General features: G+C 56.0%; 1 protein-coding gene across 1 annotated transcript in view; it reads left to right on the forward strand.

Annotated features, from left to right (window-relative positions):
- The window catches only part of LOC121276109 (dynactin subunit 1-like), a gene marked incomplete at its 3' end in the record, with an annotated part of 249,284 nt that overhangs the window by 120,094 nt on the left and 106,203 nt on the right, over positions 1-22,987 (forward strand). The window lies entirely within an intron of this gene.

Raw genomic sequence — 22,987 nt, forward strand, 5'->3', positions numbered from 1 at the left:
ACAGTTAGTGCCCCCCCCCAGTAAACAGTTAGTGCCCCCCCCAGTAAACAGTTAGTGCCCCCCCCCAGTAAACAGTTAGTGCCCCCCCCCAGTAAACAGTTAGTGCCCCCAACCCCCAGTAAACAGTTAGTGCCCCCAACCCCCAGTAAACAGTTAGTGCCCCCCCCCAGTAAACAGTTAGTGCCCCCCCAGTAAACAGTTAGTGCCCCCAACCCCCAGTAAACAGTTAGTGCCCCCCCCCAGTAAACAGTTAGTGCCCCCCCCCAGTAAACAGTTAGTGCACCCCCCAGTAAACAGTTAGTGCCCCCCCCAGTAAACAGTTAGTGCCCCCCCCAGTAAACAGTTAGTGCCCCCCCAGTAAACAGTTAGTGCCCCCAACCCCCCAGTAAACAGTTAGTGCCCCCAACCCCCCAGTAAACAGTTAGTGCCCCCAACCCCCCAGTAAACAGTTAGTGCCCCCAACCCCCCAGTAAACAGTTAGTGCCCCCAACCCCCAGTAAACAGTTAGTGCCCCCCCCCAGTAAACAGTTAGTGCCCCCCCCCAGTAAACAGTTAGTGCCCCCCCCAGTAAACAGTTAGTGCCCCCCCCAGTAAACAGTTAGTGCCCCCAACCCCCAGTAAACAGTTAGTGCCCCCCCCAGTAAACAGTTAGTGCCCCCCCCAGTAAACAGTTAGTGCCCCCAACCCCCAGTAAACGTTAGTGCCCCCCCAGTAAACAGTTAGTGCCCCCCCAGTAAACAGTTAGTGCCCCCCCCAGTAAACAGTTAGTGCCCCCCCCAGTAAACAGTTAGTGCCCCCCCAGTAAACAGTTAGTGCCCCCAACCCCCCAGTAAACAGTTAGTGCCCCCCCAGTAAACAGTTAGTGCCCCCAACCCCCCAGTAAACAGTTAGTGCCCCCCCAGTAAACAGTTAGTGCCCCCAACCCCCCAGTAAACAGTTAGTGCCCCCAACCCCCAGTAAACAGTTAGTGCCCCCAACCCCCAGTAAACAGTTAGTGCCCCAACCCCCAGTAAACAGTTAGTGCCCCCAACCCCAGTAAACAGTTAGTGCCCCCACCCCCAGTAAACAGTTAGTGCCCCCCCCCAGTAAACAGTTAGTGCCCCCCCCCAGTAAACAGTTAGTGCCCCCCCCAGTAAACAGTTAGTGCCCCCCCCAGTAAACAGTTAGTGCCCCCAACCCCCAGTAAACAGTTAGTGCCCCCCCCAGTAAACAGTTAGTGCCCCCCCCCAGTAAACAGTTAGTGCCCCCAACCCCCAGTAAACAGTTAGTGCCCCCCCAGTAAACAGTTAGTGCCCCCCCAGTAAACAGTTAGTGCCCCCAACCCCCAGTAAACAGTTAGTGCCCCCCCCCAGTAAACAGTTAGTGCCCCCAACCCCCAGTAAACAGTTAGTGCCCCCCCCCCAGTAAACAGTTAGTGCCCCCAACCCCCAGTAAACAGTTAGTGCCCCCCCCCAGTAAACAGTTAGTGCCCCCAACTCCCAGTAAACAGTTAGTGCCCCCAACCCCCAGTAAACAGTTAGTGCCCCCACCCCCAGTAAACAGTTAGTGCCCCCAACCCCCAGTAAACAGTTAGTGCCCCCCCCAGTAAACAGTTAGTGCCCCCCCCAGTAAACAGTTAGTGCCCCCAACCCCCAGTAAACAGTTAGTGCCCCCCCCAGTAAACAGTTAGTGCCCCCCCAGTAAACAGTTAGTGCCCCCACCCCAGTAAACAGTTAGTGCCCCCCCCAGTAAACAGTTAGTGCCCCCCCCAGTAAACAGTTAGTGCCCCCAACCCCCAGTAAACAGTTAGTGCCCCCAACCCCCAGTAAACAGTTAGTGCCCCCAACCCCCCAGTAAACAGTTAGTGCCCCCAACCCCCCAGTAAACAGTTAGTGCCCCCAACCCCCAGTAAACAGTTAGTGCCCCCCCCCAGTAAACAGTTAGTGCCCCCCCCCAGTAAACAGTTAGTGCCCCCCCCAGTAAACAGTTAGTGCCCCCCCCAGTAAACAGTTAGTGCCCCCAACCCCCAGTAAACAGTTAGTGCCCCCAACCCCCAGTAAACAGTTAGTGCCCCCCCCCAGTAAACAGTTAGTGCCCCCAACCCCAGTAAACGTTAGTGCCCCCCCAGTAAACAGTTAGTGCCCCCAACCCCCAGTAAACAGTTAGTGCCCCACCCCCAGTAAACGTTAGTTGCCCCCACCCCAGTAAACAGTTAGTGCCCCCCCCAGTAAACAGTTAGTGCCCCCCCCAGTAAACAGTTAGTGCCCCACCCCAGTAAACAGTTAGTGCCCCCACCCCAGTAAACAGTTAGTGCCCCCAACCCCCAGTAAACAGTTAGTGCCCCCCAACCCCCAGTAAACAGTTAGTGCCCCCAACCCCCAGTAAACAGTTAGTGCCCCCAACCCCCAGTAAACAGTTAGTGCCCCCAACCCCCAGTAAACAGTTAGTGCCCCCCCCAGTAAACAGTTAGTGCCCCCAACCCCCAGTAAACAGTTAGTGCCCCCCCCCAGTAAACAGTTAGTGCCCCCACCCCCAGTAAACAGTTAGTGCCCCCAACCCCCAGTAAACAGTTAGTGCCCCCAACCCCCAGTAAACAGTTAGTGCCCCCCCCCAGTAAACAGTTAGTGCCCCCAACCCCCAGTAAACAGTTTAGTGCCCCCAACCCCCAGTAAACAGTTAGTGCCCCCAACCCCCAGTAAACAGTTAGTGCCCCCACCCCCAGTAAACAGTTAGTGCCCCCCCCCAGTAAACAGTTAGTGCCCCCAACCCCCAGTAAACAGTTAGTGCCCCCAACCCCCAGTAAACAGTTAGTGCCCCCAACCCCCAGTAAACAGTTTAGTGCCCCCCCCCCAGTAAACAGTTAGTGCCCCCAACCCCCAGTAAACAGTTAGTGCCCCCCCCAGTAAACAGTTAGTGCCCCCAACCCCCAGTAAACAGTTAGTGCCCCCCCCAGTAAACAGTTAGTGCCCCCAACCCCCAGTAAACAGTTAGTGCCCCCCCAGTAAACAGTTAGTGCCCCCCCCCCCAGTAAACAGTTAGTGCCCCCAACCCCCAGTAAACAGTTAGTGCCCCCCCCCAGTAAACAGTTAGTGCCCCCAACTCCCAGTAAACAGTTAGTGACCCCAACCCCCCAGTAAACAGTTAGTGCCCCCCCCAGTAAACAGTTAGTGCCCCCAACCCCAGTAAACAGTTAGTGCCCCCACCCCCAGTAAACAGTTAGTGCCCCCCCCCCAGTAAACAGTTAGTGCCCCCCCCCAGTAAACAGTTAGTGCCCCCAACCCCCAGTAAACAGTTAGTGCCACCAACCCCCAGTAAACAGTTAGTGCCCCCAACCCCCAGTAAACAGTTAGTGCCCCCAACCCCCAGTAAACAGTTAGTGCCCCCCCAGTAAACAGTTAGTGCCCCCAACCCCAGTAAACAGTTAGTGCCACCCCCAGTAAACAGTTAGTGCCCCCAACCCCCAGTAAACAGTTAGTGCCCCCCCAGTAAACAGTTAGTGCCCCCAACCCCCAGTAAACAGTTAGTGCCCCCAACCCCCAGTAAACAGTTAGTGCCCCCAACCCCCAGTAAGCAGTTAGTGCCCCCCCCCAGTAAACAGTTAGTGCCCCCAACCCCCAGTAAAGAGTTAGTGCCCCCCCCCAGTAAACAGTTAGTGCCCCCAACCCCCAGTAAACAGTTAGTGCCCCCAACCCCCAGTAAACAGTTAGTGCCCCCCCCCAGTAAAAAGTTAGTGCCCCCCCCCCAGTAAAAAGTTAGTGCCCCCAACCCCCAGTAAACAGTTAGTGCCCCCAACCCCCAGTAAACAGTTAGTGCCCCCAACCCCCAGTAAACAGTTAGTGCCCCCCCCAGTAAACAGTTAGTGCCCCCCCCCAGTAAACAGTTAGTGCCCCCCCCAGTAAACAGTTAGTGCCCCCAACCCCCAGTAAACAGTTAGTGCCCCCCCAGTAAACAGTTAGTGCCCCCAACCCCCAGTAAACAGTTAGTGCCCCCCCCCAGTAAACAGTTAGTGCCCCCCCCCCCAGTAAACAGTTAGTGCCCCCAACCCCAGTAAACAGTTAGTGCCCCCCAACCCCCAGTAAACAGTTAGTGCCCCCCCAGTAAACAGTTAGTGACCCCAACCCCCCAGTAAACAGTTAGTGCCCCCCCAGTAAACAGTTAGTGCCCCCACCCCCAGTAAACAGTTAGTGCCCCCCCCCAGTAAACAGTTAGTGCCCCCCCCCAGTAAACAGTTAGTGCCCCCACCCCCAGTAAACAGTTAGTGCCCCCAACCCCCAGTAAACAGTTAGTGCCCCCAACCCCCAGTAAACAGTTAGTGCCCCCCAACCCCCAGTAAACAGTTAGTGCCCCCAACCCCCAGTAAACAGTTAGTGCCCCCCCCCAGTAAACAGTTAGTGCCCCCAACCCCCAGTAAACAGTTAGTGCCCCCAACCCCCAGTAAAGAGTTAGTGCCCCCCCCAGTAAACAGTTAGTGCCCGCAACCCCCAGTAAACAGTTAGTGCCCCCCCCCAGTAAACAGTTAGTGCCCCCAACCCCCAGTAAACAGTTAGTGCCCCCAACCCCCAGTAAACAGTTAGTGCCCCCCCCAGTAAACAGTTAGTGCCCCCAACCCCCAGTAAACAGTTAGTGCCCCCAACCCCCAGTAAACAGTTAGTGCCCCCAACCCCCAGTAAACAGTTAGTGCCCCCAACCCCCCAGTAAACAGTTAGTGCCCCCAACCCCCAGTAAACAGTTAGTGCCCCCCCCAGTAAACAGTTAGTGCCCTCAACCCCCAGTAAACAGTTAGTGCCCCCAACCCCCAGTAAACAGTTAGTGCCCCCAACCCCCCAGTAAACAGTTAGTGCCCCCAACCCCCAGTAAACAGTTAGTGCCCCCCCCAGTAAACAGTTAGTGCCCCCAACCCCCAGTAAACAGTTAGTGCCCCCCCCAGTAAACAGTTAGTGCCCCCAACCCCCAGTAAACAGTTAGTGCCCCCCCCCCAGTAAACAGTTAGTGCCCCCAACCCCCAGTAAACAGTTAGTGCCCCCAACCCCCAGTAAACAGTTAGTGCCCCCCCCAGTAAACAGTTAGTGCCCCCAACCCCCAGTAAACAGTTAGTGCCCCCAACCCCCAGTAAACAGTTAGTGCCCCCCCCAGTAAACAGTTAGTGCCCCCAACCCCCAGTAAACAGTTAGTGCCCCCAACCCCCAGTAAACAGTTAGTGCCCCCCCCAGTAAACAGTTAGTGCCCCCCCCAGTAAACAGTTAGTGCCCCCCCCAGTAAACAGTTAGTGCCCCCAACCCCCAGTAAACAGTTAGTGCCCCCAACCCCCAGTAAACAGTTAGTGCCCCCCCCAGTAAACAGTTAGTGCCCCCCCCAGTAAACAGTTAGTGCCCCCAACCCCCAGTAAACAGTTAGTGCCCCCAACCCCCAGTAAACAGTTAGTGCCCCCCCCAGTAAACAGTTAGTGCCCCCAACCCCCAGTAAACAGTTAGTGCCCCCAACCCCCAGTAAACAGTTAGTGCCCCCAACCCCCAGTAAACAGTTAGTGCCCCCAACCCCCAGTAAACAGTTAGTGCCCCCCCCAGTAAACAGTTAGTGCCCCCAACCCCCAGTAAACAGTTAGTGCCCCCAACCACCAGTAAACAGTTAGTGCCCCCCCCCAGTAAACAGTTAGTGCCCCCAACCCCCTGTAAACAGTTAGTGCCCCCTCCCCAGTAAACAGTTAGTGCCCCCAACCCCCAGTAAACAGTTAGTGCCCCCAACCCCCAGTAAACAGTTAGTGCCCCCAACCCCCAGTAAACAGTTAGTGCCCCCCCAGTAAACAGTTAGTGCCCCCAACCCCCAGTAAACAGTTAGTGCCCCCAACCCCCAGTAAACAGTTAGTGCCCCCAACCCCCAGTAAACAGTTAGTGCCCCCAACCCCCAGTAAACAGTTAGTGCCCCCCCTGTAAACAGTTAGTGCCCCCCCAGTAAACAGTTAGTGCCCCCAACCCCCAGTAAACAGTTAGTGCCCCCCCCAGTAAACAGTTAGTGCCCCCCCCAGTAAACAGTTAGTGCCGCCAACCCCCAGTAAACAGTTAGTGCCCCCAAGCCCCAGTCAAACAGTTAGTGCCCCCAACCCCCAGTAAACAGTTAGTGCCCCCCCCAGTAAACAGTTAGTGCCCCCCCCAGTAAACAGTTAGTGCCGCCAACCCCCAGTAAACAGTTAGTGCCCCCAACCCCCCAGTAAACAGTTAGTGCCCCCAACCCCCAGTAAACAGTTAGTGCCCCCCCCAGTAAACAGTTAGTGCCCCCATCCCCCAGTAAACAGTTAGTGCCCCCAACCCCCAGTAAACAGTTAGTGCCCCCCCCAGTAAACAGTTAGTGCCCCCCCCCAGTAAACAGTTAGTGCCCCCAACCCCCAGTAAACAGTTAGTGCCCCCAACCCCCAGTAAACAGTTAGTGCCCCCCCCAGTAAACAGTTAGTGCCCCCCCCCAGTAAACAGTTAGTGCCCCCAACCCCCAGTAAACAGTTAGTGCCCCCAACCCCCAGTAAACAGTTAGTGCCCACAACCCCCAGTAAACAGTTAGTGCCCCCAACCCCCAGTAAACAGTTACTGCCCCCCCCCAGTAAACAGTTAGTGCCCCCCCCAGTAAACAGTTAGTGCCCCCCCCCAGTAAACAGTTAGTGCCCCCAACCCCCAGTAAACAGTTAGTGCCCCCCCAGTAAACAGTTAGTGACCCCAACCCCCCAGTAAACAGTTAGTGCCCCCCCCAGTAAACAGTTAGTGCCCCCAACCCCCAGTAAACAGTTAGTGCCCCCCCCAGTAAACAGTTAGTGCCCCCCCCAGTAAACAGTTAGTGCCCCCAACCCCCAGTAAACAGTTAGTGCCCCCCCCAGTAAACAGTTAGTGCCCCCAACCCCCAGTAAACAGTTAGTGCCCCCAACCCCCAGTAAACAGTTAGTGCCCCCCCCCAGTAAACAGTTAGTGCCCCCAACCCCCAGTAAACAGTTAGTGCCCCCAACCCCCAGTAAACAGTTAGTGCCCCCAACCCCCAGTAAAGAGTTAGTGCCCCCCCCCAGTAAACAGTTAGTGCCCGCAACCCCCAGTAAACAGTTAGTGCCCCCCCCAGTAAACAGTTAGTGCCCCCAACCCCCAGTAAACAGTTAGTGCCCCCAACCCCCAGTAAACAGTTAGTGCCCCCCCCAGTAAACAGTTAGTGCCCCCCCAGTAAACAGTTAGTGCCCCCCCCCAGTAAACAGTTAGTGCCCCCCCCTGTAAACAGTTAGTGCCCCCAACCCCCAGTAAACAGTTAGTGCCCCCAACCCCCAGTAAACAGTTAGTGCCCCCCCCAGTAAACAGTTAGTGCCCCCAACCCCCAGTAAACAGTTAGTGCCCCCAACCCCCAGTAAACAGTTAGTGCCCCCCCCAGTAAACAGTTAGTGCCCCCAACCCCCAGTAAACAGTTAGTGCCCCCCCCAGTAAACAGTTAGTGCCCCCAACCCCCAGGAAACAGTTAGTGCCCCCCCCCCAGTAAACAGTTAGTGCCCCCAACCCCCAGTAAACAGTTAGTGCCCCCAACCCCCAGTAAACAGTTAGTGCCCCCCCCAGTAAACAGTTAGTGCCCCCAACCCCCAGTAAACAGTTAGTGCCCCCAACCCCCAGTAAACAGTTAGTGCCCCCCCCCAGTAAACAGTTAGTGCCCCCAACCCCCAGTAAACAGTTAGTGCCCCCCCCAGTAAACAGTTAGTGCCCCCAACCCCCAGTAAACAGTTAGTGCCCCCCCCCAGTAAACAGTTAGTGCCCCCAACCCCCAGTAAACAGTTAGTGCCCCCAACCCCCAGTAAACAGTTAGTGCCCCCCCCCAGTAAACAGTTAGTGCCCCCAACCCCCAGTAAACAGTTAGTGCCCCCAACCCCCAGTAAACAGTTAGTGCCCCCAAACCCCAGTAAACAGTTAGTGCCCCCCCCAGTAAACAGTTAGTGCCCCCAACCCCCAGTAAACAGTTAGTGCCCCCAACCCCCAGTAAACAGTTAGTGCCCCCCCAGTAAACAGTTTAGTGCCCCCAACCCCCAGTAAACAGTTAGTGCCCCCAACCCCCAGTAAACAGTTAGTGCCCCCCCCAGTAAACAGTTAGTGCCCTCAACCCCCAGTAAACAGTTAGTGCCCCAACCCCCAGTAAACAGTTAGTGCCCCAACCCCCAGTAAACAGTTAGTGCCCCCAACCCCAGTAAACAGTTAGTGCCCCCAACCCCCAGTAAACAGTTAGTGCCCCCAACCCCCAGTAAACAGTTAGTGCCCCCCCCCAGTAAACAGTTAGTGCCCCCAACCCCCAGTAAACAGTTAGTGCCCCCAACCCCCAGTAAACAGTTAGTGCCCCCAACCCCCAGTAAACAGTTAGTGCCCCCAACCCCCAGTAAACAGTTAGTGCCCCCAACCCCCAGTAAACAGTTAGTGCCCCCAACCCCCAGTAAACAGTTAGTGCCCCCAACCCCCAGTAAACAGTTAGTGCCCCCTCCCCAGTAAACAGTTAGTGCCCCCAACCCCCAGTAAACAGTTAGTGCCCCCAACCCCCAGTAAACAGTTAGTGCCCCCAACCCCCAGTAAACAGTTAGTGCCCCCAACCCCCAGTAAACAGTTAGTGCCCCCAACCCCCAGTAAACAGTTAGTGCCCCCAACCCCCAGTAAACAGTTAGTGCCCCCCCCCAGTAAACAGTTAGTGCCCCCAACCCCCTGTAAACAGTTAGTGCCCCCATCCCCCAGTAAACAGTTAGTGCCCCCAACCCCCAGTAAACAGTTAGTGCCCCCAACCCCCAGTAAACAGTTAGTGCCCCCAACCCCCAGTAAACAGTTAGTGCCCCCAACCCCAGTAAACAGTTAGTGCCCCCAACCCCCAGTAAACAGTTAGTGCCCCCAACCCCCAGTAAACAGTGGCCCCCCCCAGTAAACAGTTAGTGCCCCCAACCCCCAGTAAACAGTTAGTGCCCCCAACCCCAGTAAACAGTTAGTGCCCCCAACCCCCAGTAAACAGTTAGTGCCCCACCCCCAGTAAACAGTTAGTGCCCCCCCCCAGTAAACAGTTAGTGCCCCCACCCCCAGTAAACAGTTAGTGCCCCCAACCCCCAGTAAACAGTTAGTGCCCCCAACCCCCAGTAAACAGTTAGTGCCCCCAACCCCCTGTAAACAGTTAGTGCCCCCAACCCCCAGTAAACAGTTTGTGCCCCCCCCCAGTAAACAGTTAGTGCCCCCCCCCAGTAAACAGTTAGTGCCCCCAACCCCCAGTAAACAGTTAGTGCCCCTCCCCAGTAAACAGTTAGTGCCCCCAACCCCCAGTAAACAGTTAGTGCCCCCAACCCCCAGTAAACAGTTAGTGCCCCCCCCCAGTAAACAGTTAGTGCCCCCACCCCAGTAAACAGTTAGTGCCCCCAACCCCCCAGTAAACAGTTAGTGCCCCCACCCCCAGTAAACAGTTAGTGCCCCCCCCCAGTAAACAGTTAGTGCCCCCCAACCCCCAGTAAACAGTTAGTGCCCCCCCCCAGTAAACAGTTAGTGCCCCCAACCCCCAGTAAACAGTTAGTGCCCCCAACCCCCAGTAAACAGTTAGTGCCCCCATCCCCCAGTAAACAGTTAGTGCCCCCACCCCCAGTAAACAGTTAGTGCCCCCCCAACCCCAGTAACAGTTAGTGCCCCCCAACCCCCAGTAAACAGTTAGTGCCCCCAACCCCCAGTAAACAGTTAGTGCCCCCAACCCCCAGTAAACAGTTAGTGCCCCCCCCCCAGTAAACAGTTAGTGCCCCCCCCCAGTAAACAGTTAGTGCCCCCAACCCCCAGTAAACAGTTAGTGCCCCTCCCCAGTAAACAGTTAGTGCCCCCAACCCCCAGTAAACAGTTAGTGCCCCACCCCCAGTAAACAGTTAGTGCCCCCCCCAGTAAACAGTTAGTGCCCCCCCCAGTAAACAGTTAGTGCCCCCAACCCCCCAGTAAACAGTTAGTGCCCCCAACCCCCAGTAAACAGTTAGTGCCCCCCCCAGTAAACAGTTAGTGCCCCCATCCCCCAGTAAACAGTTAGTGGCCCCCCACAATAAACAGTTAGTGCCCCCAACCCCCAGTAAACAGTTAGTGCCCCCCCCAGTAAACAGTTAGTGCCCCCCACAATAAACAGTTAGTGCCCCCAACCCCCAGTAAACAGTTAGTGCCCCCCACAATAAACAGTTAGTGCCCCCAACCCCCAGTAAACAGTTAGTGCCCCCCCCAGTAAACAGTTAGTGCCCCCCACAATAAACAGTTAGTGCCCCCAACCCCCAGTAAACAGTTAGTGCCCCCCCCAGTAAACAGTTAGTGCCCCCCACAATAAACAGTTAGTGCCCCCAACCCCCAGTAAACAGTTAGTGCCCCCCCCCAGTAAACAGTTAGTGCCCCCCCACAATAAACAGTTAGTGCCCCCAACCCCCAGTAAACAGTTAGTGCCCCCCCCCCAGTAAACAGTTAGTGCCCCCCCCCAGTAAACAGTTAGTGCCCCACCCCCAGTAAACAGTTAGTGCCCCCAACCCCCAGTAAACAGTTAGTGCCCCCCCCCCAGTAAACAGTTAGTGCCCCCCCCAGTAAACAGTTAGTGCCCCCCCAGTAAACAGTTAGTGCCCCCCCCCCAGTAAACAGTTAGTGCCCCCAACCCCCAGTAAACAGTTAGTGCCCCCCCCCCAGTAAACAGTTAGTGCCCCCAACCCCCAGTAAACAGTTAGTGCCCCCAACCCCCAGTAAACAGTTAGTGCCCCCCCCCAGTAAACAGTTAGTGCCCCCAACCCCCAGTAAACAGTTAGTGCCCCCACCCCAGTAAACAGTTAGTGCCCCCAACCCCCAGTAAACAGTTAGTGCCCCCCCCCCAGTAAACAGTTAGTGCCCCCAACCCACAGTAAACAGTTAGTGCCCCCAACCCCCAGTAAACAGTTAGTGCCCCCAACCCCCAGTAAACAGTTAGTGCCCCCCCCAGTAAACAGTTAGTGCCCCCCCCAGTAAACAGTTAGTGCCCCCAACCCCCAGTAAGCAGTTAGTGCCCCCAACCCCCAGTAAACAGTTAGTGCCCCCCCCAGTAAACAGTTAGTGCCCCAACCCCCAGTAAACAGTTAGTGCCCCCCCCAGTAAACAGTTAGTGCCCCCCAACCCCCAGTAAACAGTTAGTGCCCCCCCTAGTAAACAGTTAGTGCCCCCAACCCCCAGTAAACAGTTAGTGCCCCCAACCCCCAGTAAACAGTTAGTGCCCCCCCCCAGTAAACAGTTAGTGCCCCCAACCTCCAGTAAACAGTTAGTGCCCCCCCCAGTAAACAGTTAGTGCCCCCCCCAGTAAACAGTTAGTGCCCCCAACCCCCAGTAAACAGTTAGTGCCCCCCCAGTAAACAGTTAGTGCCCCCCCCCCAGTAAACAGTTAGTGCCCCCACCCCAGTAAACAGTTAGTGCCCCCCCCCAGTAAACAGTTAGTGCCCCCAACCCCCAGTAAACAGTTAGTGCCCCCCCAGTAAACAGTTAGTGCCCCCCCCCCAGTAAACAGTTAGTGCCCCCACCCCCAGTAAACAGTTAGTGCCCCCCCAGTAAACAGTTAGTGCCCCACCCCAGTAAACAGTTAGTGCCCCCAACCCCCAGTAAACAGTTAGTGCCCCCAACCCCCAGTAAACAGTTAGTGCCCCACCCCAGTAAAACAGTTAGGTGCCCCCAACCCCCAGTAAACAGTTAGTGCCCCCAACCCCCAGTAAACAGTTAGTGCCCCCCCCAGTAAACAGTTAGTGCCCCCCCCAGTAAACAGTTAGTGCCCCCAACCCCCAGTAAGCAGTTAGTGCCCCCAACCCCCAGTAAACAGTTAGTGCCCCACCCCAGTAAACAGTTAGTGCCCCCAACCCCCAGTAAACAGTTAGTGCCCCCAACCCCCAGTAAACAGTTAGTGCCCCAACCCCCAGTAAACAGTTAGTGCCCCCCCCAGTAAACAGTTAGTGCCCCCAACCCCCAGTAAACAGTTAGTGCCCCAACCCCCAGTAAACAGTTAGTGCCCCCAACCCCCAGTAAACAGTTAGTGCCCCCAACCCCCAGTAAACAGTTAGTGCCCCCCCCAGTAAACAGTTAGTGCCCCCAACCCCCAGTAAACAGTTAGTGCCCCACCCCCAGTAAACAGTTAGTGCCCCCCCCAGTAAACAGTTAGTGCCCCCCAACCCCCAGTAAACAGTTAGTGCCCCCAACCCCCAGTAAACAGTTAGTGCCCCCCCAGTAAACAGTTAGTGCCCCCAACCCCCAGTAAACAGTTAGTGCCCCCACCCCAGTAAACAGTTAGTGCCCCCAACCCCCAGTAAACAGTTAGTGCCCCCAACCCCCAGTAAACAGTTAGTGCCCCCAACCCCCAGTAAACAGTTAGTGCCCCCAACCCCCAGTAAACAGTTAGTGCCCCCAACCCCCAGTAAACAGTTAGTGCCCCCAACCCCCAGTAAACAGTTAGTGCCCCCAACCCCCAGTAAACAGTTAGTGCCCCCAACCCCCAGTAAACAGTTAGTGCCCCCAACCCCCAGTAAACAGTTAGTGCCCCCCCCAGTAAACAGTTAGTGCCCCCACCCCCAGTAAACAGTTAGTGCCCCACCCCCAGTAAACAGTTAGTGCCCCCAACCCCCAGTAAACAGTTTAGTGCCCCCCCCAGTAAACAGTTAGTGCCCCCAACCCCCAGTAAACAGTTAGTGCCCCCCCCAGTAAACAGTTAGTGCCCCCACCCCCAGTAAACAGTTAGTGCCCCCAACCCCCAGTAAACAGTTAGTGCCCCCCCCAGTAAACAGTTAGTGCCCCACCCCCAGTAAACAGTTAGTGCCCCCACCCCCAGTAAACAGTTAGTGCCCCCAACCCCCAGTAAACAGTTAGTGCCCCCAACCCCCAGTAAACAGTTAGTGCCCCCAACCCCCAGTAAACAGTTAGTGCCCCCAACCCCCAGTAAACAGTTAGTGCCCCCCCCCCAGTAAACAGTTAGTGCCCCCAACCCCAGTAAACAGTTAGTGCCCCCAACCCCCAGTAAACAGTTAGTGCCCCCACCCCCAGTAAACAGTTAGTGCCCCCAACCCCAGTAAACAGTTAGTGCCCCCAACCCCCAGTAAACAGTTAGTGCCCCCAACCCCCAGTAAACAGTTAGTGCCCCCAACCCCCAGTAAACAGTTAGTGCCCCCCCCCAGTAAACAGTTAGTGCCCCAACCCCCAGTAAACAGTTAGTGCCCCCACCCCAGTAAACAGTTAGTGCCCCCAACCCCCAGTAAACAGTTAGTGCCCCCACCCCCAGTAAACAGTTAGTGCCCCCAACCCCCAGTAAACAGTTAGTGCCCCCAACCCCCAGTAAACAGTTAGTGCCCCCAACCCCAGTAAACAGTTAGTGCCCCCAACCCCCAGTAAACAGTTAGTGCCCCCAACCCCAGTAAACCAGTTAGTGCCCCCCCCAGTAAACAGTTAGTGCCCCCAACCCCCAGTAAACAGTTAGTGCCCCCAACCCCCAGTAAACAGTTAGTGCCCCCAACCCCCAGTAAACAGTTAGTGCCCCCAACCCCCAGTAAACAGTTAGTGCCCCCCCCAGTAAACAGTTAGTGCCCCCAACCCCCAGTAAACAGTTAGTGCCCCAACCCCCAGTAAACAGTTAGTGCCCCCCCCAGTAAACAGTTAGTGCCCCCAACCCCCAGTAAACAGTTAGTGCCCCCAACCCCCAGTAAACAGTTAGTGCCCCACCCCCAGTAAACAGTTAGTGCCCCAACCCCAGTAAACAGTTAGTGCCCCCAACCCCCAGTAAACAGTTAGTGCCCCCCCCCAGTAAACAGTTAGTGCCCCCAACCCCCAGTAAACAGTTAGTGCCCCCAACCCCCAGTAAACAGTTAGTGCCCCCCCCAGTAAACAGTTAGTGCCCCCAACCCCCAGTAAACAGTTAGTGCCCCCAACCCCCAGTAAACAGTTAGTGCCCCCCCCCAGTAAACAGTTAGTGCCCCCAACCCCCAGTAAACAGTTAGTGCCCCCAACCCCCAGTAAACAGTTAGTGCCCCCCCCAGTAAACAGTTAGTGCCCCCCCCCCAGTAAACAGTTAGTGCCCCCAACCCCCAGTAAACAGTTAGTGCCCCCCCCAGTAAACAGTTAGTGCCCCCCCCCAGTAAACAGTTAGTGCCCCCAACCCCCAGTAAACAGTTAGTGCCCCCAACCCCCAGTAAACAGTTAGTGCCCCCCCCCAGTAAACAGTTAGTGCCCCCCCCCAGTAAACAGTTAGTGCCCCCAACCCCCAGTAAACAGTTAGTGCCCCCCCCCCCCAGTAAACAGTTAGTGCCCCCCCCAGTAAACAGTTAGTGCCCCCAACCCCCAGTAAACAGTTAGTGCCCCCACCCCCAGTAAACAGTTAGTGCCCCCCCCAGTAAACAGTTAGTGCCCCCCCCCCAGTAAACAGTTAGTGCCCCCAACCCCCAGTAAACAGTTAGTGCCCCCCCCAGTAAACAGTTTGTGCCCCCAACCCCCAGTAAACAGTTAGTGCCCCCAACCCCCAGTAAACAGTTAGTGCCCCCAACCCCCAGTAAACAGTTAGTGCCCCCAACCCCCAGTAAACAGTTAGTGCCCCCAACCCCCAGTAAACAGTTAGTGCCCCCCCCCAGTAAACAGTTAGTGCCCCCAACCCCCAGTAAACAGTTAGTGCCCCCAACCCCCAGTAAACAGTTAGTGCCCCCAACCCCCAGTAAACAGTTAGTGCCCCCCACCCCCAGTAAACAGTTAGTGCCCCCACCCCAGTAAACAGTTAGTGCCCCCCCCAGTAAACAGTTAGTGCCCCCAACCCCCAGTAAACAGTTAGTGCCCCCAACCCCCAGTAAACAGTTAGTGCCCCCAACCCCCAGTAAACAGTTAGTGCCCCCAACCCCAGTAAACAGTTAGTGCCCCCAACCCCAGTAAACAGTTAGTGCCCCCAACCCCCAGTAAACAGTTAGTGCCCCCAACCCCAGTAAACAGTTAGTGCCCCCCCCCAGTAAACAGTTAGTGCCCCCACCCCCAGTAAACAGTTAGTGCCCCCACCCCCAGTAAACAGTTAGTGCCCCCAACCCCCAGTAAACAGTTAGTGCCCCCAACCCCCAGTAAACAGTTAGTGCCCCCAACCCCCAGTAAACAGTTAGTGCCCCCAACCCCCAGTAAACAGTTAGTGCCCCCCCAGTAAACAGTTAGTGCCCCCAACCCCCAGTAAACAGTTAGTGCCCCCCAACCCCCAGTAAACAGTTAGTGCCCCCAACCCTCAGTAAACAGTTAGTGCCCCCACCCCCAGTAAACAGTTAGTGCCCCCAACCCCCAGTAAACAGTTTAGTGCCCCCCCAGTAAACAGTTAGTGCCCACCCGTAAGTTAGTGCCCCCCCCAGTAAACAGTTAGTGCCCCCCCAGTAAACAGTTAGTGCCCCCAACCCCCAGTAAACAGTTAGTGCCCCCAACCCCCAGTAAACAGTTAGTGTCCCCCCCCAGTAAACAGTTAGTGCCCCCAACCCCCAGTAAACAGTTAGTGCCCCCCCCAGTAAACAGTTAGTGCCCCCACCCCCAGTAAACAGTTACTGCCCCCCCCAGTAAACAGTTAGTGCCCCCCCCATTAAACAGTTAGTGCCCCCCCCAGTAAACAGTTAGTGCCCCCCCAGTAAACAGTTAGTGCCCCCCCAGTAAACAGTGCCCCCCCCCAGTAAACAGTTAATGCCCCCCCCCAGTAAACAGTTAGTGCCCCCAACCCCCAGTAAACAGTTAGTGCCCCCCCAGTAAACAGTTAGTGCCCCCCCCCAGTAAACAGTTAATGCCCCCCCCAGTAAACAGTTAGTGCCCCCAACCCCCAGTAAACAGTTAGTGCCCCCCCAGTAAACAGTTAGTGCCCCCCCCCAGTAAACAGTTAGTGCCCCCCCCCAGTAAACAGTTAGTGCCCCCCCCAGTAAACAGTTAGTGCCCCAACCCCCAGTAAACAGTTAGTGCCCCCCCCCAGTAAACAGTTAGTGCCCCCCCCCAGTAAACAGTTAGTGCCCCCCCCCAGTAAACAGTTAGTGCCCCCAACCCCCCAGTAAACAGTTAGTGCCCACCCCCAGTAAACAGTTAGTGCCCCCCCCAGTAAACAGTTAGTGCCCCCCCAGTAAACAGTTAGTGCCCCCAACCCCCAGTAAACAGTTAGTGCCCCCCCAGTAAACAGTTAGTGCCCCCCCCAGTAAACAGTTAGTGCCCCCCCAGTAAACAGTTAGTGCCCCCAACCCCCAGTAAACAGTTAGTGCCCCCAACCCCCCAGTAAACAGTTAGTGCCCCCCCCCCAGTAAACAGTTAGTGCCCCCCCCAGTAAACAGTTAGTGCCCCCAACCCCAGTAAACAGTTAGTGCCCCCAACCCCCAGTAAACAGTTAGTGCCCCCAACCCCCAGTAAACAGTTAGTGCCCCAACCCCCAGTAAACAGTTAGTGCCCCCCCCAGTAAACAGTTAGTGCCCCCAACCCCCAGTAAACAGTTAGTGCCCCCAACCCCCAGTAAACAGTTAGTGCCCCCCCCAGTAAACAGTTAGTGCCCCCCCCAGTAAACAGTTAGTGCCCCCCCCAGTAAACAGTTAGTGCCCCCCCCAGTAAACAGTTAGTGCCCCCAACCCCCAGTAAACAGTTAGTGCCCCCAACCCCCCAGTAAACAGTTAGTGCCCCCCCCCCAGTAAACAGTTAGTGCCCCCCCCAGTAAACAGTTAGTGCCCCCAACCCCCAGTAAACAGTTAGTGCCCCCAACCCCCAGTAAACAGTTAGTGCCCCCCCCAGTAAACAGTTAGTGCCCCCCCCCAGTAAACAGTTAGTGCCCCCAACCCCCAGTAAACAGTTAGTGCCCCCAACCCCCAGTAAACAGTTAGTGCCCCCAACCCCCAGTAAACAGTTAGTGCCCCCAACCCCCAGTAAACAGTTAGTGCCCCCAACCCCCAGTAAACAGTTAGTGCCCCCCCCCAGTAAACAGTTAGTGCCCCCAACCCCCAGTAAACAGTTAGTGCCCCCAACCCCCAGTAAACAGTTAGTGCCCCCAACCCCCAGTAAACAGTTAGTGCCCCCAACCCCCAGTAAACAGTTAGTGCCCCCCCCCAGTAAACAGTTAGTGCCCCCAACCCCCAGTAAACAGTTAGTGCCCCCAACCCCCAGTAAACAGTTAGTGCCCCCAACCCCCAGTAAACAGTTAGGGCCCCCAACCCCCAGTAAACAGTTAGTGCCCCCAACCCCCAGTAAACAGTTAGTGCCCCCCCCCCAGTAAACAGTTAGTGCCCCCACCCCCAGTAAACAGTTAGTGCCCCCAACCCCCAGTAAACAGTTAGTGCCCCCAACCCCCAGTAAACAGTTAGTGCCCCCAACCCCCAGTAAACAGTTAGTGCCCCCAACCCCCAGTAAACAGTTAGTGCCCCCCCCCAGTAAACAGTTAGTGCCCCCAACCCCCAGTAAACAGTTAGTGCCCCCCCCCAGTAAACAGTTAGTGCCCCCAACCCCCAGTAAACAGTTAGTGCCCCCACCCCAGTAAACAGTTAGTGCCCCCAACCCCCAGTAAACAGTTAGTGCCCCCAACCCCCAGTAAACAGTTAGTGCCCCCAACCCCCAGTAAACAGTTAGTGCCCCCCCCCAGTAAACAGTTAGTGCCCCCAACCCCCAGTAAACAGTTAGTGCCCCCAACCCCCAGTAAACAGTTAGTGCCCCCCCCCAGTAAACAGTTAGTGCCCCCAACCCCCAGTAAACAGTTAGTGCCCCCCCCCAGTAAACAGTTAGTGCCCCCAACCCCCAGTAAACAGTTAGTGCCCCCCCCCAGTAAACAGTTAGTGCCCCCAACCCCCAGTAAACAGTTAGTGCCCCCCCCAGTAAACAGTTAGTGCCCCCAACCCCCAGTAAACAGTTAGTGCCCCCCCCAGTAAACAGTTAGTGCCCCCAACCCCCAGTAAAGAGTTAGTGCTCCCAACCCCCAGTAAACAGTTAGTGCCCCCAACCCCCAGTAAACAGTTAGTGCCCCCAACCCCCAGGAAACAGTTAGTGCCCCCCCCAGTAAACAGTTAGTGCCCCCAACCCCCAGGAAACAGTTAGTGCCCCCCCCAGTAAACAGTTAGTGCCCCCAACCCCCAGTAAAGAGTTAGTGCTCCCAACCCCCAGTAAACAGTTAGTGCCCCCCCCAGTAAACAGTTAGTGCCCCCAACCCCCAGTAAACAGTTAGTTCCCCCCCCCCAGTAAACAGTTAGTGCCCCCAACCCCCAGTAAACAGTTAGTGCCCCCAACCCCCAGTAAACAGTTAGTGCCCCCCCCAGTAAACAGTTAGTGCCCCCAACCCCCTGTAAACAGTTAGTGCCCCCAACCCCCAGTAAACAGTTAGTGCCCCCAACCCCCAGTAAACAGTTAGTGCCCCCAACCCCCAGTAAACAGTTAGTGCCCCCCCCAGTAAACAGTTAGTGCCCCCCCCAGTAAACAGTTAGTGCCCCCAACCCCCAGTAAACAGTTAGTGCCCCCCCCAGTAAACAGTTAGTGCCCCCAACCCCCAGTAAACAGTTAGTGCCCCCCCAGTAAACAGTTAGTGCCCCCAACCCCCAGTAAACAGTTAGTGCCCCCCCCAGTAAACAGTTAGTGCCCCCCCAGTAAACAGTTAGTGCCCCCAACCCCCAGTAAACAGTTAGTGCCCCCAACCCCCAGTAAACAGTTAGTGCCCCCAACCCCCAGTAAACAGTTAGTGCCCCCAACCCCCAGTAAACAGTTAGTGCCCCCAACCCCCAGTAAACAGTTAGTGCCCCCCCCCAGTAAACAGTTAGTGCCCCCCCCCCAGTAAACAGTTAGTGCCCCCAACCCCCAGTAAACAGTTATTTCCCCCCCAGTAAACAGTTAGTGCCCCCAACCCCCAGTAAACAGTTAGTGCCCCCCCCAGTAAACAGTTAGTGCCCCCCAACCCCCCAGTAAACAGTTAGTGCCCCCAACCCCCAGTAAACAGTTAGTGCCCCCCCCCCAGTAAACAGTTAGTGCCCCCAACCCCCAGTAAACAGTTAGTGCCCCCAACCCCCAGTAAACAGTTAGTGCCCCCAACCCCCAGTAAACAGCTAGTGCCCCCCCAGTAAACAGTTAGTGCCCCCCCAGTAAACAGTTGGTGCCCCCCCCAGTAAACAGTTAGTGCCCCCAACCCCCAGTAAACAGTTAGTGCCCCCCCCAGTAAACGGTTAGTGCCCCCAACCCCCAGTAAACAGTTAGTGCCCCCAACCCCCAGTAAACAGTTAGTGCCCCCCCCAGTAAACAGTTAGTGCCCCCCCCTGTAACCAGTTAGTGCCCCCCCCAGTAAACAGTTAGTGCCCCCAACACCCAGTAAACAGTTAGTGCCCCCAACCCCCAGTAAACAGTTAGTGCCCCCCCCAGTAAACAGTTAGTGCCCCCCCCTGTAAACAGTTAGTGCCCCCCCCAGTAAACAGTTAGTGCCCCCAACCCCCAGTAAACAGTTAGTGCCCCCCCCCAGTAAACAGTTAGTGCCCCCCCCTGTAAACAGTTAGTGCCCCCCCCAGTAAACAGTTAGTGCCCCCAACCCCCAGTAAACAGTTAGTGCCCCCAACCCCCAGTAAACAGTTAGTGCCCCCAACCCCCAGTAAACAGTTAGTGCCCCCCCCAGTAAACAGTTAGTGTCCCCAACCCCCAGTAAACAGTTAGTGCCCCCCCCAGTAAACAGTTAGTGTCCCCAACCCCCAGTAAACAGTTAGTGCCCCCCCAGTAAACAGTTAGTGCCCCCAACCCCCAGTAAACAGTTAGTGCCCCCCCAGTAAACAGTTAGTGCCCCCCCCAGTAAACAGTTAGTGTCCCCAACCCCCAGTAAACAGTGCCCCCCCCAGTAAACAGTTAGTGCCCCCAACCCCCAGTAAACAGTTAGTGCCCCCCCCAGTAAACAGTTAGTGCCCCCAACCCCCAGTAAACAGTTAGTGCCCCCAACCCCCAGTAAACAGTTAGTGCCCCCCCAGTAAGCAGTTAGTGCCCCCAACCCCCAGTAAACAGTTAGTGCCCCCCCAGTAAACAGTTAGTGCCCCCAACCCCCAGTAAACAGTTAGTGCCCCCCCCAGTAAACAGTTAGTGCCCCCAACCCCCAGTAAACAGTGCCCCCCCCAGTAAACAGTTAGTGCCCCCCCCAGTAAACAGTTAGTGCCCCCAACCCCCAGTAAACAGTTAGTGCCCCCCCCAGTAAACAGTTAGTGCCCCCCCAGTAAACAGTTAGTGCCCTCCCCAGTAAACAGTTAGTGCCCCCCCCAGTAAACAGTTAGTGCCCCCCCAGTAAACAGTTAGTGCCCTCCCCAGTAAACAGTTAGTGCCCCCCCCCCCCCCAGTAAACAGTTAGTGCCCCCCCCCAGTAAACAGTTAGTGCCCCCAACCCCCAGTAAACAGTTAGTGCCCCCAAGCCCCAGTAAACATTTAGTCCCCCCCCCAGTAAACAGTTAGTGCCCCCAACCCCCAGTAAACAGTTAGTGCCCCCAACCCCCAGTAAACAGTTAGTGCCCCCAACCCCCAGTAAACAGTTAGTGCCCCCAACCCCCAGTAAACAGTTAGTGCCCCCAACCCCCAGTAAACAGTTAGTGCCCCCAAGCCCCAGTAAACAGTTAGTCCCCCCCCCAGTAAACAGTTAGTGCCCCCAACCCCCAGTAAACAGTTAGTGCCCCCAACCCCCAGTAAACAGTTAGTGCCCCCAACCCCCAGTAAACAGTTAGTGCCCCCAAGCCCCAGTAAACAGTTAGTCCCCCCCCAGTAAACAGTTAGTGCCCCCAACCCCCAGTAAACAGTTAGTGCCCCCAACCCCCAGTAAACAGTTAGTGCCCCCAACCCCCAGTAAACAGTTAGTGCCCCCCCCAGTAAACAGTTAGTGCCCCCAACCCCCCAGTAAACAGTTAGTGCCCCCAACCCCCAGTAAACAGTTAGTGCCCCCAACCCCCAGTAAACAGTTAGTGCCCCCAACCCCCAGTAAACAGTTAGTGCCCCCCCCAGTAAACAGTTAGTGTCCCCAACCCCCCAGTAAACAGTTAGTGCCCCCAACCCCCCAGTAAACAGTTAGTGCCCCCCCCAGTAAACAGTTAGTGCCCCCAACCCCCCAGTAAACAGTTAGTGCCCCCAACCCCCCAGTAAACAGTTAGTGCCCCCAACCCCCAGTAAACAGTTAGTGCCCCCCCCAGTAAACAGTTAGTGCCCCCAACCCCCAGTAAACAGTTAGTGCCCCCAACCCCCAGTAAACAGTTAGTGCCCCCAACCCCCCAGTAAACAGTTAGTGCCCCCAACCCCCAGTAAACAGTTAGTGCCCCCCCCAGTAAACAGTTAGTGCCCCCAACCCCCAGTAAACAGTTAGTGCCCCCAACCCCCAGTAAACAGTTAGTGCCCCCACCAGTAAACAGTTAGTGCCCCCACCAGTAAACAGTTAGTGCCCCCACCAGTAAACAGTTAGTGCCCCCAATCCCCAGTAAACAGTTAGTGCCCCCAACCCCCCAGTAAACAGTTAGTGCCCCCCCCCAGTAAACAGTTAGTGCCCCCAACCCCCCAGTAAACAGTTAGTGCCCCCACCAGTAAACAGTTAGTGCCCCCCCCAGTAAACAGTTAGTGCCCCCAACCCCCAGTAAACAGTTAGTGCCCCCCCCCCAGTAAACAGTTAGTGCCCCCAACCCCCAGTAAACAGTTAGTGCCCCCCCCAGTAAACAGTTAGTGCCCCCAACCCCCAGTAAACAGTTAGTGCCCCCAACCCCAGTAAACAGTTAGTGCCCCCCCAGTAAACAGTTAGTGCCCCCAACCCCCAGTAAACAGTTAGTGCCCCCAACCCCCAGTAAACAGTTCGTGCCCCCAACCCCCAGTAAACAGTTAGTGCCCCCAATCCCCAGTAAACAGTTAGTGCCCCCCCCAGTAAACAGTTAGTGCCCCCAACCCCCAGTAAACAGTTAGTGCCCCCAACCCCCAGTAAACAGTTAGTGCCCCCAACCCCCAGTAAACAGTTAGTGCCCCCAACCCCCAGTAAACAGTTAGTGCCCCCCCCAGTAAACAGTTAATGCCCCCCACCCTCAGTAAACAGTTAGTGCCCCCAACCCCCAGTAAACAGTTAGTGCCCCCCCCAGTAAACAGTTAGTGCCCCCCCAGTAAACAGTTAGTGCCCCCAACCCCCAGTAAACAGTTAGTGCCCCCAACCCCCAGTAAACAGTTAGTGCCCCCAACCCCCAGTAAACAGTTAGTGCCCCCCCCCAGTAAACAGTTAGTGCCCCCAACCCCCAGTAAACAGTTAGTGCCCCCAACCCCCAGTAAACAGTTAGTGCCCCCCCCAGTAAACAGTTAGTGCCCCCAACCACCCAGTAAACAGTTAGTGCCCCTCCCAGTAAACAGTTAGTGCCCCCAACCCCCAGTAAACAGTTAGTGCCCCCCCCAGTAAACAGTTAGTGCCCCCCCCCCAGTAAACAGTTAGTGCCCCCCCCAGTAACCAGTTAGTGCCCCCAACCCCCAGTAAACAGTTAGTGCCCCCCCCAGTAAACAGTTAGTGCCCCCAACCCCCAGTAAACAGTTAGTGCTCCCCCCAGTAAACAGTTAGTGCCTCCAACCCCCAGTAAACAGTGCCCCCCCCCAGTAAACAGTTAGTGCCCCCCCCAGTAAACAGTTAGTGCCCCCCCCCAGTAAACAGTTAGTGCCCCCAACCCCCCAGTAAACAGTTAGTGCCCCCAACCCCCAGTAAACAGTTAGTGCCCCCAACCCCCAGTAAACAGTTAGTGCCCCCAACCCCCCAGTAAACAGTTAGTGCCCCCAACCCCCAGTAAACAGTTAGTGCCCCCCCCCAGTAAACAGTTAGTGCCCCCAACCCCCAGTAAACAGTTAGTGCCCCCAACCCCCAGTAAACAGTTAGTGCCCCCCCCAGTAAACAGTTAGTGCCCCCAACCCCCAGTAAACAGTTATTGCCCCCCCAGTAAACAGTTAGTGCCCCCAACCCCCAGTAAACAGTTAGTCCCAACCCCCAGTAAACAGTTAGTGCCCCCCCAGTAAACAGTTAGTGCCCCCAACCCCCAATAAACAGTTAGTGCCCCCAACCCCCAGTAAAC

Source organism: Carcharodon carcharias, chromosome 1, assembly GCF_017639515.1.
Source record: "Carcharodon carcharias isolate sCarCar2 chromosome 1, sCarCar2.pri, whole genome shotgun sequence".
Classification (NCBI taxonomy): domain Eukaryota; kingdom Metazoa; phylum Chordata; class Chondrichthyes; order Lamniformes; family Lamnidae; genus Carcharodon; species Carcharodon carcharias.